Source organism: Rousettus aegyptiacus, unplaced genomic scaffold (assembly GCF_014176215.1).
Source record: "Rousettus aegyptiacus isolate mRouAeg1 unplaced genomic scaffold, mRouAeg1.p scaffold_m13_p_15, whole genome shotgun sequence".
In the NCBI taxonomy this organism is placed as follows: domain Eukaryota; kingdom Metazoa; phylum Chordata; class Mammalia; order Chiroptera; family Pteropodidae; genus Rousettus; species Rousettus aegyptiacus.
This window is the reverse complement of record NW_023416290.1, coordinates 10,176,376-10,194,874: the sequence shown is the minus strand read 5'-3', so window position 1 is coordinate 10,194,874 and position 18,499 is coordinate 10,176,376. Positions and strand designations below refer to the sequence as shown.

General features: G+C 36.1%; 1 protein-coding gene and 1 long non-coding RNA gene across 5 annotated transcripts in view; one reads left to right on the top strand and one right to left on the bottom strand.

Annotated features, from left to right (window-relative positions):
• CPA6 (carboxypeptidase A6) overlaps window positions 1-18,499 on the bottom strand; it is a 224,284-nt gene that overhangs the window by 39,158 nt on the left and 166,627 nt on the right. The window lies entirely within an intron of this gene.
• LOC107514827 overlaps window positions 1-18,499 on the top strand; it is a 110,187-nt gene that overhangs the window by 63,957 nt on the left and 27,731 nt on the right. The window lies entirely within an intron of this gene.

Sequence of the window (18,499 nt, the reverse complement as noted above, 5' to 3'; positions counted from 1 at the left end):
AAACACATAGGAAATTTGTAAGAATGGCTGCCTCAGGGGAGGAGGACTGTGGGACAATGTACAGGAGGGAGAATTACTTTTGATTTTATATCCATTTGGATTGTTTAATTTTTTACCATATTAAAAATACAGTTCAAAATAAGATAATTCTTAAATTGTGTATATACTGCTTTGGGAAATCTAATACTTAAAATTTCAATCTTCTTTTATGTCTATCTAGTTAAGTAGGCATTCCGAACCCATCATAAGCAGCATTCTGTGTTTACACAGTGAGAATTCTGTTCATAGAGAGCAATCCAATAATACAATTTATTATGAGAAGCTGTCACTATCCTGGAAATAACAATGAAAATGTAGGGATATGTTCAAGAATGTAAGAGTTAAATACAATTTTGTTAAATATAATTTAAATATCTGTGTGATTAACAAGTTGATAAAGGTTAATATAATTATCTCTTATTCTCCTTTAAGGCTTAATAATAATTTGTTGGCCCAATAAATTATTGCTTTAGTAAAACTTTAGTAGAACTTTCATATATACTTGAATTTTCATTAACTGTCTAATGTTTCAAACTAGAGGACTATCCCTGGTATAGATCAATTGTACATATCCTGGAATTTTGTTTTTCTCTAATAAATGGAGGTTCCCCAATGCTTGGAGGAATTTCCTGTTGGGCTTGGCAGTGACAGAGCTATATGCTTAGCTGCATTCCTCCCCGAAAGTTAGGTAGCTGTGGCTTTTCACACCACTCAAGAGGAAGAGAGAAGAGATGGAAGGAAAGGGAGCTGGGAGCAACAAGGCAGGAAAGAAGGGAGTAGGAAAAAGTCATGATAATTTCTCTTCCTAGCATTGGAGACCTTAGCTCATTTGTCTCAGTCCAAACTGGGGACATCTTGCCTTTTCCAAGCTTGGATCATGGGTCATGTTAGCACCTAAGTGCCAGGCTTTGCTAGAGACCTGCATGAGAATGTTTTCTTATCTGGGCTACTCCTCCACCCATGCAAGTGACCATCATACATTTGTATTTAAAAGAATATTGCTAACTTTTTTTTTAAAATCACAATATATTTTAAGTAAATAGAAAAAATACAGAGAAGAATATTACATCTGTCCCCACCAAGTACATGTCGTCATATTTGTGAAATCTTTTTACAAAAATTGAGATGTCGTAGGTAAAACTAAAGCTTCCTTTTTATCACTCTCTGATTTCATTTTCCTCTCTTCCACCAAGGTAATCACTGTCCTAAATGTGATATTATCCTTGCCACCCATGATTTTGTTTTTCTACATATATTTCGATTCATGAACAATATACAATTCTTGTATGCTTTGAAATTTCATGCCTAAGAGATCAAAATGCATCATTCTTCAATCTACTGTTCTCCCCCATTTTATATTTTTTGATACTCAATTGATGACTCATTCATTTTAACTCTTGTATGGTATTCCATTACAGGTAAACACGCATTATATTGATCTCTTATCTTGTTAATGGACCAGGTTGCTTCTGATATTTCATAGTCACATTATTATAATGAACATTCTTGCACATTTCTCCTAGACACGTGTGAAAATTTCTATATGATGTATATCTAGGAATGGATTTTGGGTTGTGTATATACATGCTTTCCACTTTATTAAATGTCGTCATTTTCTCTCTAAATCAGTAAATACCCTCATTTGCAGTGAATAGAGTCCCATATTCTACAACCTTACCAACCCTTGGTATTATTAAACTTTTAATTAAAATATATTTAATGAGTATAAAATTATTTGTTGTTTTACTTCACATTTCTTTGGTTATAAACTATGTTGAATAGCTTTTACATAACAATAGGCCACTCTATAAATTGCTCTCATATTTTAATATTAAACTCATTCTTATTAATCCTTTGTTTGGTTATATGCATCATAGACATTTCTTTCTCGTAGATTATTGTTTTCTATTTTCATCATGTCCTTGTCGAACATAAATTTTTAATTATATCACCATTAAATGTATGTTTTATTTAAGAACCCAACTCTGCCTTAAGATCATAAATATGTTATTCCGTCTTTTTTTCAAAAAGTTGTTTCGAAGTTTGTTTTTCAAATGTAGTCCTTACACCTCCTAGGAACGAGTTTTTACCCGATATAAGGTTGGGATTTATTAAATCATTTTTCCACATGGAAGACCAGTTGCGCCGCTGTATTCATTTGGATGGTTTGTTTTCTCTTCAGTGAATTAGCATATTCTCTGTCAAACGTTAAGTTTTAATTTGTGGTGGCCTGGCCCTGGTGCACTTTGGTTTATATCCGTTCGCCAGAACCGCACGGTGGTTTACACAGAATCCGTTGAATCTTCTAGGACGTTCTTCTGCTTCAGAATTGTGTTGGCTATTTTCGACCCTTCCCTCTTCACCTTAATTTTGAAATCAAGATTGAGCATGTTAAAGATGTTCTATCCTGTCCCGGGTTGTTGTTTATTGTATCAATTTCAGTAAGTAATTTTCTATTGTTTAATCGTCTTTGTATTCCTGGGGTAAGCCCATTTGGTTATAATGTGTATTCTTCTTATATCGGCTAGATTCGGGTTGCTAAAATTTACATCTTTATTCCTAAGTAAGCTAGGCCTATAATTTCCTTTCTGATTTTGTCCTTGTCTGGTTTTGGTATCAAGGATATGTTTACTCTATTGTTATTCGGGGAGTAAACTATATAGGCCTAGAACAGAAATTAATTAAATCAGAAACAAAGATATAATAGGGAAGATATATATCTTTGCTTTCCTTTTCACTGATTGCTACTCCTAATTCTTTCTTTTGTTGGCTCTTTTTTTTCTTTTCTAATTTCTTGACTTGGAAGCTTAGCTCATTCATTTTGAGGCCTAATTCTTTTCTAATATATTTATTTAAAACCATACATTCCCTTTCAGTATGGTATTAGCTACATCCTAGATTTATTGATATATAATAGGTTCATTTCCATTCAGTTGTAAATATTAAAAATTTTCCTTGATTTCTTTAAACCATGAGCTATTTATATTTTTACATTTTAAAATATGTGAGTTTCCTTTTTTAAGTCATATTTTTAAAAATAATTTCTAACAACTGCATTAGTCAGAGAATGTGGTTTATGTGATGTAGAGTCTTTGGTATTTCTTAAACCTTGTTTTGTGGCCCAGCATGTAGTCAAATTTTGCAATGTTTCTATCGTGCTTAAAAAGTAAATACATTCTCTAATTACTGGGTATGGATTCTATATATATTTATCAGATGATGTTTATAGTCACTACTTATATAGTCTCTATTCTTACTAATATAGTCTCTGTTTTTACTAAAAATTTTGCCTGTCTGGTTTCTTAGTCACTGAGAATTATATTAAAAAATTCACATTATCGCATTTGTAATTTATAATTCTGTCACATTTTGTTTTCTATATTTTGAAGCTATTAACATGGCCTCATTTTCAAGTTCTTCATTTCAAAATTATTTAATAAGGAAGGTGTTTTCTAGCATTGTATTCTGGAGTGGTTTAATTTCCAAGACTCGACCGAACGTATTCTTTTCTGATAAACAGGGCGTCATTGTATTGCATATGCTCTATCTGTGATTGTTATGACTCTCTAAGAATTGCAGCCATTTTCCATCTGGTCAGACAAAGCGAGGATGATCACACTGTGATGACTGCTCAGAACTGAACAGGACGATTGATAGACCTCCTTGCTTGAATGCTTTACGTAATAGGACATAGATCATTTCTCTTTTATGGTTTAGGTGGAGTTTCTAGAAAAAAAGATGACCATGTGACTTTTTCTTTCCTGCGATTTTGACGTATGATCATCGCAAAGAACGTAGGAGTGTGCTTTCCTTCAAATGTGTAAGACTCTTTAGCTGTCAATTCACGCCACCTGTACACACAGAAAAGGCGATGCCTACTAATTAAGTTCCATCTGGGCTTTACAAGTTTAATTTCTTGACTACTAGTGTCACCTGTGAGGAAGGCTTAAATAAGTAGTCGTGATCTGAAAGCCAGTCACAAGCAATGTACTACACGCCTCCAAGTGGCAGTCTTTAGGTACTACATATACTTCAATTTATTTTAAAAATATTTCACTGGAATGAATTTTAATTTTAACATAAAAGATATCAGAGAAAGTCCTGACTATTATCTTCTTCTAGGAAAATGATATGTGTGGCATTAGGTTAGGGAATTTCTGGAGTTAAGAAAGGCAAAGGATGAATTTGCTTGGTACTCACCACCTACCAAGACCATTTTGGTTTCCCCATAAAACAGATACGTGTCATGTACCAGAATTCACCAAACTTTGCGTAAATTTGAAAGAAAATTCTGCAACTGCTAAAATTTTTGTGCGGTGTGACAAAGCTAGGCCCAAGACTGTTTTTGGATTTATTTGTTTGGATGTTGCTTTCTAGAGCCTCATGACAACCTGGGATGTTGGGGTATTTTTTGAGGATTGGTGTGACTAGCTTTTAAAAAGATGGCTTTTAAATTTTTCATCATTTTTGTTTTTCCTCTAGAATTACTACAGAGAACCTAAATGTAATAACCACGCATTCTAGATACAAAAGAGGTATTTAAAATTCAGTACTAGGAGAATTAATTAGAGCAAGGGAGAGTTTCCAGGGAAGTTTTTAAAGTTATTGGGGCAACATTGGTTAATAACATTATATAAGTTGCAGATGTAAAATTCTATAATACATCATCTGTATATTGCATTGTGGGCTCACCACCCAAGTCTGGTCTTACTTCACCGAATATTTGACTCCCTTTACCCTCTTTATCCTCCTCCCACTCCCCACCCTCCAGGTAACCACCACACTATGGAAAGCAGTGTGGAGGGGCCTCAAAAAATTAAGAAAAGAGCTATCATGTGACCCAGTGCATGAGGATCTCCTTTTCTCCACATCCTCTCCAACACTTGTTGTTTCTTGGCTCATTGATAATAGCCATTCTAACAGGTGTGAGGTGGTATCTTGTTAGGATTTGATTTGCATTTCCCTAACAGCTAGTGAAGTCAAGCATTTTTTCATATGTCTGTTGGCAATCTGCATGTCTTCTCGGGAAAAGTTTCTGTTCAGGTCATCTGCCTATTTTTAAATTAATTTTTTTGTTGTTGTTGAGTGGTATGAGTTCTTTACATATTTTATATATTAGCCCTTCATCGGAGCTATCATTTGCAAATATTTGCTCCCCTTCAGTTGGTTGCCTTTTGGTTTTATCGATGGTTTCCTTCACTGTGCTGAAACTTTTTAGTTTGATGTAATCTTATTCATTAATTTTTGCTGTGTTTATTTTTGTTTTTCCGTTCCTTGTCTTTGGGGTCAACTTCACAAAAATCCCTCTGAAATCAAGATCCATAAGTTTAGTATCTATGGTTTCTTCTATGTATTTTGTTTCAGGTCCTATATTCAAGTCTTTAATCCATTTGAGTTAATCTTTGTGTATGTATCAGATAGCAGTCTAGTTTCATTCTTTTTAACATGGCTTTCCAATTTTCCCAGCACTGTTTATTGAAGAGGCTTTCTTTTCTCCATTGTATGTTTTTGGCTCCTTTGTCAAATATTAGTTGCCAATATACATGTGGCTTTATTTTGGAGCTCCCGATTCTGTTTTATTGTTTTGTTTATTATAGTTTTATAGTATAATTTGAAATTAGGTTGTGTGATACCTTCAGCTTTGTTCTTTTTTCTTAGGGTTGCTTTGTTTTTTCCGGGTCTTTTATGATTCCATTCAAATTTGAGGATTTTTTTGTTCTATTTTTTTTTGAAAAATGCCATTGGGATTTTGAGGGGGGTTGCATTAAATATACATTGTTTTAGCTAATATAGCCATTTTAACTGTTAATTCTTCCAATCCATGAACACAGAATATCTTTCCATTTCTTCTTGTTTTCAATTTCTTTCAACAATGTCTTATAGTTTTCAGTGTATAGGTCCTTCACTTTAAGTTTATTCCTAGGTATTTTATCCTTTTTGTTGAAATCGCATGTGAGATTGTTTCTTCCTTTCTTTTTCTGACATTTTATTGTTAGTATCCAGGGATGCGACAGATTTTTGTACATTGATTTTGTATCCTGCGACTTTCTGTTTATTGTTTCTAATAGTCTTTTAGTGGCATTTTTAGAGTTTTCTATATAAAAAATCATATCATCTGCAAATAATAACAGTTTTACTTCGTCATTCCCATTTTGGATGCCTTTTATTTCTTTCTCTTGCCTGCTTGCTGTGGCTAGGACTTCTGGTACTATGTTAATTAACAGTGATGAGAGTGGGTATTGTTGTCTTGTTCCTGATCTGAGAGGAAAAACTTTCAGTTTTCACTGAGTAGAATATTAGCCGAGGGTGTGTCATATATGACCTTTATTATATTGAGGTACTTTCCTTCTATACCCATTTTTTTTTTAGCAGTTAAATCATAAATGGATGTCATAGCTTGTCAAATGCCTTTTCTGCATCAATTGATAGAATCACATGATTTTAATCTTTTGTTATATGGCGAATCACCTTGATTGATATGCATATGTCGAACTATCTCCAGGAAAATTTAAAAAGGGGAGCTTAGTCTAGAAAGATATTTGATGTCACACTATGAGAAGCTCATTAAATACAAAATGGTAACTACATAATAGTTTGAAAGCAACGTGAGCAAAAGGCTCTGTGAATGAGTGATGGAGAACTGGAAAATCATATGCTAATCTTGTAACTTCTAGTTATTTTTATACCTAATTATACTTGGAACTACCCAGAGATGACTAATGGGGTAAGTGAAGATTGAAAATTATTATCTATTATTCTGTATTTCCTGATAAGAGATATAGATAAATATTTGGAATGTTTTGTGTCACCAGGAAGAATATTGGAAGCATGTCCACTCTACACTTTCCTAAGTAATACTACTTCACATTTCTAGAACTTTTATGCTGAGATAGCCTAAAAGCAACAGTTGGTTTTGTTTACTCAGGACCAACAGAGTGCAGGCCAGGACCAGCTTTGTGGCCTTATTAGGATCTATGTAAGAATTTTTTACCTACCAAAAAAGAAGTAAAGGCATCCTTACTTTGCACAGCTCCAATATACACACATTCCAGTTATGGTATAGTGAAATCACATCATGTTCCAACAAGTGCAGTTCGGATTTCAGCTACCACGGCTAGTTCTTCAGTCTACAAATCACTATGTAAACAACAGATGCGCATCAAGGTCTGTGACCAGTTGTGCCACTTCTTTTGAAGTCTTGGGTGATCAGTGCCTGAGCATCTGTTGTTCAGTTCGCACAGACAGCAAAGTGTGTCGCTGCATTGCCCCCTTGCCTCCCGGTGGCATTTTACACAAATGGATGATGGTGAGAAGGAATCGGCCAATACAGATTAAGTTTCAGCGAAGGCATGAAAAGCGATAAGCTAGAGATGAAATTCGAGTCAAATGTAAATGACGTTATAGAAGAAATAGCCGGCCACGGGAATGTCGACGCTGCCGCCGGATAGGCAGCCAGAGGAACTTGGTGCAGATGGGCTCACCGTCATGAGTGAGAAGAGTGCTTGTGATAAGAGGAGGAAGACAAGATGTTCCTGGAGAAATAATGCTCTCAACACCTCACACTAAAGGAACTCTTGCAGATACTTCACAGCATTGAAAGCAAAAAGGAAAAAAAATATATTGGAAGCTGATCCAGACTAAGACAGGAGTATGACAATTTGCCAAGTCATGACAAAGATGCTCACTTTGTGTCGTAAGTTATATAATGAGAAGGCAGGCACCATCCAAACTACCCACGATAAGGTGTTTTTACAAAGAAACAAGACATTTTAGTTATATTTCTAATGTTTTAAATTAGTGTAATAAATATTGGTTTTACTATTTTTTTTTTTTGGTCATTTCCCTACACATTTATAACAGAGGGAGTTTTTAATCTTTTGAGAAAAATGCGTCAAGGTCATAGAACAAACTGGATCATCCTCATTGATTATTAAGCGAGGTTTTTATGGCTTCAGCTTGCATGGTCGCTTTTTATAGTTCTGCACTACTGTGCTGGAAAAGTGAGCACCGCCTGTATAAACAGCGCCCAGAGCAGTCTCAAATATTGGATAGTGGAGTACAGTGGGTGAAATGAATTTCAATTCAATTAAACTGAACAAACATTAATATAGGCCTTGCTATGTATGAGACATTATAAGTTGAATAAAAGGGGAGAAAGAGCTAGGTTGGAGGATACAGAGGATTAAAGAAAAGACTGGGGAGGGGAAGACGGATGAGAGAACATGGGGAGTTGAAGGTATTAAAAGGCTGGTAGAAAATAAAAATATTCTAATTGGAATGGTAGTGAACACAGTCAGCCAGTTTTAAAAAATGAAGGTCATTTTTATATGACGAACTCTTTTTTTTTTATTATGCAGTTGAGAACACAGACTTAATTGCTTACTCAACTGAACTCATTAGATATTTGATCTTGGCTTAATAACTTTCTCAATTACTTATTCCCTGAAAGCGGCCTATTCTTCTTTTTGGCTCTTTGAATTATTTATCTAGTGCATCTGAATCATATGCCAGATTTTGACACCAGGATTAGCCATCACTGGTGCTGAGTTTAGATGCGTGGGGATGTGTAACGAAGACGGTTTGCTCAGTAATCAGGCTGGGCCAGGTGGGGTGAGGCTTCACGCTGCGTAGCAGCAGCAGAGGACTGTGGCTTACCTGGTAAACTAAGGATGTTTCCTCTTCCTTCTCTCCCCCTCTCCCCGACCCCTTCTTAGTGTGGCTGCTTTTCTGTAACAGGACCACATCAGACCTGTATGTACATGATACTGCGAAGTCTGAAAGAACTTTCCTTTTCAGGCCATTACCATCTCAATTTGCCCGTGGATTATCTTCTCACAAACCCTTGCTTTATCTTTGGTCTGCTACTGAGTTAAATAGTAGACAACCACTGGTTCTAAAATATCTGTAGGACTATATGACTCCAGTATAAGGGAGTGTAGTTTGGGAATAAAATGCATTGTTTTGGCTGGGTTAAATTTCTAAAAAAATCACTTTTGTTTCTGTTATATGTAGAAAATTTTGAATATTCAAACAAACATGAAGAAAATAAAATTACCCCCCCCCCAATTTTTTTTTTAGCATTTCATGTATTTCTCATGCATATGTATCGCAGATAGAGATTTTACATTGAAATCATACAATCGATGCTGGCTTTTCTTCTATTTTTTGTATCTAGCATCTTGCCATGGACAGTTTCCCAATCACATCAGTAACTACTTCTCTAAAATATTTTATGACTCGGTCGTCTCCCTAATGCCGTCCTCTTTTCCTTTTATGCTTGGGAATGTCTTCCTCCTTTGGAAATCAAATATTTCCCTGAGTTATTTTTGAAATAGTCTATGGATAAAGACTCTGGTCAGATTTATCCCAGAAATGTAGAATTATTTGAGGCAAAAATTAAGTGCTATACATCACCCTGGGCCAGCTAGCATTGGCCTTGGTTTGAGATCATCTGGGAGACTGACAATTTCGAACTCTCAAGAGTGAACAAAGCCCAAACTATTTCTTTGAATTGGAGCTGATCCTGAGAAATGAAGCACATACTATTCCACCGGTATCGGTAACAAAGAATTAAGTGGCCTTCCTGCAATTAAAAAATAAAAAAGATATGACAGTGAGCTGCTGCTGAAAATTACTGGGCTCCCCTATATGCCAATACTGCTCTCCTCAAATTTGTGGCAGAACTTCAGTGGCGAAGTGTTAGCAATCTTCCATCCTTTCTTGTCTCTTCTTATCAAATAAAGTCATACAGACAGGAAAAATACTTACAAACAGTTTTGTTATGGTGGACAAAATCACTGGAATTTATTCCTAGATGTTTGGTGCTCAAGTTAAGCCTGTAAATCAGGTATTCATTCATTGTGGCTGCTCACAGAGTCTCTAACATCTCATCAGAGTATTTGATTCTTTTGGACCATGAGAATAAAGCGGCAAGAGAGCGGAGGTTTTGATGGTCCTGCCTCTCCCTCCCCCGTATCTGCAGTGCCTTAACGGTGCCTGGGTGCATGGTAGGCACTTAGTAATTACTTGCCGAATAAATTAATCGTTTAACCTGCTTAATGGAGTGTGGTGTTGGGTTCTTTCCGTCAAACTAATGATACTGCCAACACTTCAGCTGATGCTCTCTCAATTTCAATGACACTATCATTTTCTTGCACATCTTGCCATCCTTGACCCATGCTGCTTGTTCATCCTCACATCAAGCCTATCGTCAATTCCCAAAGACCTCCTTGACTGGTGCCTCCTTCCGGTGTCTCATCTCCCCAGTGGAATTGTAAATGAATTAAAGGTTAATGTTTTATCCATTACAGTTCAGTACTTATACCATCACAGGGCTTAGCAAGATGACTTCATGTAAAAAGGAGTGCTCAGTAAGTGTTGGGTAGAATGGACGAGTGAACGAGTTTTCCTTTGAACTGCATACATGCTTTCCTTACTTTCCATTCCTGCCTCCGCTCTTCCTGTCCAGGTGTAGATTCCTGCCCTAAATTCTAGTTGGTTGCCTTCACTCTGGACTCGTCTTCTCTTCTTTCATCCACCTATCATTGCTTTTCATCTTTAAACTCTGATGATGACACACGCTTTTTTTATGCACTATAATTTTTCAGTCAGTCTCATATTACATTAGAACCTACTTACACAGAGCGTAGGTTTTGTCTCACTAATCTGCAACCACACATATACCATGTTCTCAATATTAGTTTTCTCTCTCTCTCTCTTTTTTTTTTTTTTGGAACTCTCTTATTTCCCTGATCAAAGTCTTACTTCTCAGTCAAGGCCTTACAAGACTCCCTTCTCTACAGATCTTCCCCAAACTGTTTTCTTCCAAAGCCTCATGGGTTTCTCTGATTCCCGAATTCCTTTAGCTACTATAGTCAGTACAATTTAATCCCTAAAGATATACTGTTTTATGTTATTTATGATTGTTCCCTGCATGTAAATATTTCTCAAATAGAATGCAGACTCTTTGAGTGCAAGGACCATGATTATACTTCTGCTGGTCTTCATAATGCTAGCAGAGTGCAAGAAATTGGTGGGTAGATTTAATATAAATATTTTCTAGGGAAACCCTCTTTAACTCTAAATTAAAAATAACAGCTTTGTTGGGAAATAATTTACAGATAATTCATCCTTATAAAGTGTACATTTCAGTGCTTTTTAGTGATTCAGAGTTGTGCTGCCATCACACCTATATAATTTCAGAATATTTTCATAATCTCATGTCCTTGAGGTATCAATTCCCTGATCCCCTCAGCTACCCCGCCCACAGGCAACCACTAATATACTTCCTGTCTCTCTAAATTTGCCGATAGTGGATGTTGCATTTAAATCATACGATAGGTGGTCTTTTGTGACTGGCTTTTTTTCATTTAGCAATTTTTTCAAGATTCATTAATGCCGTAGCATGTATCAGCACTCCATGTCTTTTTTTATTGAGATATAATTCATGTAACATAATATTTACCATTTTAAGGTGGATAGTTCAGTGTTTTTCAGTATATTTAAAATGTGCAATTATCATCACTATCTAATTCTAGAACTTTTTTTTTATCAACCACAAAAGAACCATTGTACCTGTTACGAGTCACTCCCAATTCCTCTCTCTCCCGTGGCCTGGTGACCACTAATCTACTTCCTGTTTCTATGGATTTGCCTATCCTGGACATTTCATATACATGGACTGATACAATATGTGGTCTTATGTGTCTTGCTTATTTCACTTAGCATGTTTTCAAGGGTAATCCATGTCGTAGCTTATATCGTGATCCATTTCTTTTATGTCCGAATAATACTCCATTGTATTGATATATCACATTCTGTTTATTCATTAGCTGGACATCTGAGTTGCTTCCAGTTTTGGACCATTATGAGTAACACTGCTGTGAACATTCATGTGCAAGTCTCTGTGGATACATGTCTTCATTTCTCTTGGTTATACACATAGGAGTGAAATTTTAGGGTCACATGGAAACTAATCTTTTGAGGAACTGCTAAACCAATTTTAACCCGTTTTAAACTTGAGTTTGCTTTATAATTTAAGCTTTCTGAGTGTCCCTTTTCATAAATTTCTACTTGCTGTCTATTTTGTTTGTTTCCTGCCCTCTGTTTTCCCTCAGAACTAAGTCCTTTGCTGTCCTTAAATAATGTTTGCTTTTACAGAAAGATAACCTCCCGGTTCTGTGTATTTATCTTTGTTTCCTTATATATCTATTGTAGTTTTCTTTCTTTGATGAATTTAGTGTCCCTATCATCCTTTTTGGCTCATGACAAATTTAAGAAAATTTTATCTCCAAAAGGTAGTGTTTCTTAAAGCTCCTTTTTGGTTTTATGGTGAAGGGGCCTCTGTAGTACACATTTCAACAGTAAGTCCACTATGTCTGCTCCCTGCTCACCTCCCACCCCCTAGAAAGTACCTGATAGTACTATAAATATAACATGAGTAATGGTTCTGCTGATTTGGTATAAACAAGCATTTAACAAGAGAAAGGTTTTGCATTCCAAATGTCCCTCCATTTGTTTTACTTTGCTTATAAGATATAAAAATTTGTGATATGAATGCTAGAAAAAAGAGATGGCAAGTATTGAAATCAAAGTGATGGCTCTATATTTTTCAATGTAGTTAAGTGATTTTCAATTTAAAAGATAAAAGCCCAGAATCATTTTGCATTTAAAAATGTCTGCCAACCAGCAGTTATATGTTGGAATGATGAATTCATTTGAGCAATTTTCAAAATAATAAGCTCATCGTACCAGTCATCTAAGTCAGGTGGTTTGCTAATGTGTCACTGTTTTCTGAGTTTTCCATGTCCAAGACATTCATGAACCCATCCACTAAATTGGAGAGGGAACCAGAGGTAGAAGTGGCTCTCAGCGCATGGCGTGGGAGAGTCAAGCTGGCTGAAGGGCAGACGGACATATGGAGCTAGAGCCATGTTGTGATACTTCTAGTTTCTGTGGCATAAGTCAGGGGTAGTCAGTGAGGATAACGCATCAGAGGAGAGAGAGCCAGGATGAAATTGCCTGATTCTTTAGGCAAGAGATAAAACCTGGTTCCAAAGAGAAAGGACCCATAAGTATGGAGACCTGGCGAGAATTTTTATAATAGTTTTTAAAATTTCGAGATAAATGTAGATTCAGACGTAATTATAAGAATCAATACAGAGACATCCCATGTAGCCTTTACCCACTTTCCACCAGTGGAAACATCTTGCAGAACTACAATATGACAATCAGGGTCCTGACAGTGATGCGGCCAGGACACAGGACCTCCCCATCAGCACCAGGACCTCTCGCCATGCCCTATGATAGCCGCGTCTGTTTGCCTCCCACCATCGCCTCTCCTTTACTCCTAGCAATATCTAGTCACTTCTACATTTCTATAGTTTTATCACTTCAAGAACATCATGTAAATGAAATCGTATGGTATGTATCAATTTGGGGTTGTTTTTTTTTTTTTTTTTTTTTTTTCAGTGTAATTCCCTGGAGATTCTTTCAGATGGTTATGTGTTCCCATAGTTTGTTTTTTTTTTCCTTTATTGATGAGTAGTTTTCCATGGTGCGCATGTACTAGTTTATCCATTTGCCCATCGAAGGATTTCCGGAGTGTTTCAAGTTCTTTGACTATTAGAAATAAAGCTGCTATAAACATTCCTGCATAGGTTTTGAGCAAACATTACGTTTTAATTTTTCTGGGATAAACGCCCAGAGCACAATTACTGGGTCATATAGTAGTACTCGCATGCCTAGTTTTAAAAGAAAGTGTTCTCCGTTTTAAAGAGTAGCTCTATTATTTTACGTTCCCATCAGTTACTCATGAGTGATCAAGTTTTTCTGCATTCTTTCTAGCCCACCTCTCTCTCTCCGCCTGTATACAATAAGCATATATGTCGTATATATACACGTGATACATATTTGCAAATATGTATATATGTATCACACACATATACATGTATATATGTGTAGATGATACATATGATTAATTCACATATATATGTGGTTATTTCACATGTACATATATATGATTAATTTTAGCCATTCTGATAAGTGTGTAGTCATTGCTCGTTGTGGTTTTATTTCAGTTGCCCTAATGGCATCTTTTTGTGTGTTTTTGCCATTTGTGTACTCTTTAATGAAACATCTCTGTCTTTTGCCCATTTTCCGATTGGATAGCTTATTTTTTTGGTCAAGTTTTGAGTTTATATACTCCGAATATGAGTCCTTTATCAGGTATGCGGTCTGCATATAATTTCTTCCAGTTTGAAGCTTGTCTTTTTCAACCTACCAGGGTCTTTGACACACAAAAGTTTTAACTTTTGATTAAATTTGATAATATCCAATTTATCAACTTTTTCATTTATGGAACATGCTTTTGGTATACAGTCTCTGCTTAGCTTTAAATCTTGAGGATTTTTTCCTGTTTTTTTTCCTAAAAGTCTTATAATTTTACATCTAAGTCTGTGATACATTTTGAGTTAATTTTTGTATATGGTATGAGACTTAGGTCAAGGTTCATTTTTTTTGCCCATGGAAGTTCACTTGTTCCAGCACCATTTGTTGAAAAAACCGTCTTTCCTTCATTGAATTGCTTTTGCACCTTTGTTGAAAACCAGTTGGGGACGTTTGTGTAGGTTTATTTTTGGGTCCTTAGTTCTTATCCATTTATCTCTATCTCTTCATGAAGATCACACACTTGATTACTATAGCTATTAATATGTTTTGAAACTGCGTAGAATGATTCTTTTTCAAGAGTTTTAGCTCTTCTGGTTCCTCTGCCTTTTTATATAAATTTTAGAATAATCTTATATCTGTAAAAAGTCTTGCTGGAATTTTAATAGAAATTATGTTATACCTATATATCAATTTGGGGAGAATTGATTACTGAGTTCTCCAATCCATGAATATGATATCTCTCCATTCATTTAGATTTTGTTTGATGTCTTTCACCAGCATTTCGCAGTTTCAGCATGTAAGTTCTGTACACGTTTTGTTAGATCTACTCCTATTTCATTTTTTTTGACAATGGTATTGTATTTTTAATTTGAGCATTTACATGTTCATTAATAGAAATAGAGTTTTTTGTTTGTCTTGTATCATGTGATCTTGCTAAACTCATTCTATGATTTTTTTTGTAGATTCCTTGTTTCTGCCCCCCCCCTTCATTCTCCCCTCCCTCCAAAATTCTACCCCTGACCCATGGGTGTTGCCTTTTCCCGTTAAGAACTGAATCCCTGAAGGCAGGGAGTCTCCTCCCACACGCTCGCGGCGTCACCCGGGGCCTGGTCTGTGGCTCTACCTGGGGCGTGAACCAGGACCTTCTGCGTGTAAAGCAGAGGTGCTAACTACTACACAATGGAGCCACCCAAATTCCTTGTTGTTGTTGTTGTTTTTTGATATAGACAATCATGTCTTCTACAAATGGGATCATTTTATTTTTCCTTTCCAACCTGTATGCCTATTTTTTTCTTTTTCTTGCCTTATACTGACTAGAACTTTCAGTGCTAGGTTAAGAGCGATGAGAGGGGACACTCTTACCTTGTTCCTGAGCTAATGGGGAAGTGTTTAGTCATTTACCCCTAAGTATCATGTTTGTTGTAGGATTTTTGCAGATGTTCTTTATAAAGTTGAGGAAATTCTTCTCTATTTCTATTTTTCTGAGTTTTTATCATGAATGCGTGGAAGTTTGTCAAATGCTTTTTCTGTATCAATTGATAAGACTTATTATTTTTAGCCTATTAACATGGTAGATTACATTAATTTTCAAATATTGAACTAGGCTTGCATCCCTGAAATAAACCCCATTTGGTCATGGTGTATAATTATTTTTATAGATTACTAAATTCTATTTGTTAAATATTTTGTTAAGGATTTCAGAATCTATTTTCATGAAAGCTAGTTTTTTTTTTTTCCTACCATCTCTGTCTAATATTGGTACCAGGGTAATATTAGCTTTGTAAAATGAATTGGAAGTGTTTTCTCCTCTTTTTTGAAAGAAATTGAATAAAATTGTTATTAATTCCTCTTTAAACATTTGGTAGAATTCTTCAATGAAACCATTTGAGTCTAGAGATTTTCTTTTTCTTTTTTGAATTTTAAAATCATGAATCTAATGTTCTTAATAGTAATAGGGATATTATCTGTTGCATAATAAATGAGGTGTGGTAGTTAGTGTTTAATTTATTGATCCGTTTTGTCTAAGTTGTCAAATTTATATGTGTAGAATTATTCATAGGATTGTCTTATTGTCCTTTTGTAATCGGCAGGGTCTATAGTGATAGCACTTGTTTCATTTCTAAATTGGTAATTTATATATTTTTTCTTTGTCTCTTGCTGGAGCTTTATTGATTTTATTGATATTTTCAAGAACCAGCTCTTTGTTTCACTGATTTATTTTTCTGATGATCTTCTGTTTTCAATTTCATTGATGTCTACTATCAGTATTATTTCTACTTGCTTTGGTTTTATTTTCTATTTTTCTAGATTCTTGAGGTGATAGCTTAGATTATTGAGACTTTTCCTCTTTTCTAATGTTTGCATTTAATGCTGTAAATTTCCCTCTTAGCTTCGTTTTAGCTCTGTCTCACAAATTTTGACAGTTATATTTTCATTTTCATTCAATTCAATGTATTTGTTTTTTCTTGAGATTTCTTTGATCTGTAAATAATTTAGAAGCATGTTAATTTTCAAGGGTTTGTAGATTTTCCTGTTGTCTTTCTGCTATCAATATCTAGTTTGATTTCGCTATGATCAGAGAATACAGTCTGTGTGATTTTAATTCTTTTAAATATGTTTAGATCTGTTTTTTTGGCCCAGGATATAGCATATCTTGATATATGTTCTATAGCACTTGAAAAGAATGTATATTGTTGTTTGGTGAAGTGATCTATAAATGTTGTTTAGATACTGCAATATGTTGTTGAGTTTCATATCCTTGCAGATTTTTCCTAATGATTCTTTTTACATTGGTTATTTAAAAATACTAACTCGCAGCTACTACTACTAAACACTGATTTTATTAAGTGCTTGTCATATGCCAAGCACGCTCTTAAATCTTTTACATGCATTATATTATTTAATTCTCCCAATAACCCGATGTGTCACATATTATTACTGAGGCTCAGAGAGGTTAAATGACTTGGCCCCCGAAATCACAGAGCTAGTAAATGGAAGAATTGGCATGCCAACCCAGGGTTGTCTATTAAGTGTGTGCATGTAACCTCTGCAATATGCTGTTCTATCAGGATCTTAGAGGGCTTGATAAATTGTCTTCCAGTTGACATTTGAGTAATGATGCAAACATTACAGTGGTGGCTATGGGGAAAGTCCCACCAAATATGGTAGGTCGCCTCTAAGGTCGTCTCCAATGATTCTCACCTCTTAGTCGGCAAGCTTTTGTGTAAGGGCTTGAATATGGTCCGGATCCTGTGATTTGCATTTAATGGACAGATTATGGCAAAAATGATGGATGTCACTGCTGAGATTAGGCTACAAAGAGACTGTGATTGCCATGCTGGGCCTGCTCCTTCTCTCTCTCTCTCCCTCATCAGCTGTGAGGGATCCAAGTGCTATGTTGTGAACTGCCTTGTAGAGAGGCCCATGTGACAAGGAGCTGATGTCTCAGGCTCACAGCCAGGGAGGACCTGAGGCTGCCAGCAGCCATGTGAATGAGCTCAGAGGCAGATCCTCCCTGACACAAGCCTTGAGATGACTGAAGCTCCAGCTGACACCTTGACTGTAGCCTTATGAGGCACCCTGAGCCAGAGGCATCCAGCTAAAGTGTGCCTGAGCTGCGGACCCACAGAAACTATCTGTTGTTTAAAGCTGTTGAGTGTGACTTCTTACCTTTGCTTTCTCTTTCTTGGGTGCTTTAACCCAATCCTTTGGCTTCTGATACTACTCTCTTCTCTTGGGGTTGAAACTCCAGGGAAAGCAAGAGGTGGTAGAGACCACTAAGGGATTAGTATAAAAAATGTAAAAGAAGAGGAGCCCCTGTCCTGGTTTACCATGTACCTGTGTGGACATCACCTCACAAGATCCTCGTATGCCTGTAAGGGGCACATGTAGAAGGGAACGATCAGAAGTGTGTCATGTGTCAGCCAAGAGAGGGATAGACAGCATTCTAGAGGCTCTTGGGAGGCAGAGGGAGAACCCAGAGGGTCCCTGGTGTCCCCAGAGGAGACGAGGAAATTAGATGAGTTGAGAGCATGGGAGCTGGTCATGGGACTTCTGTGGTGGAGGGGAGGTAAACTGTGGGAGGGACACTGTTTGGAGCCCCTCTAAGATCAGCTGCTACCTGTCATCTTTGGGAGACTGAGACTTTAAAAAAGGGACTGAGTTAATGTGTAAGAGATGATCAAATGCTTGGCAGGTTTAATATTCCTTAAATCTTTAAAGTCTCCATTCCCTCTGCCACCAACAGCACCATTAGTGGAAATGAGGGCTTTAAAGCAAGTGAGAGTATTTC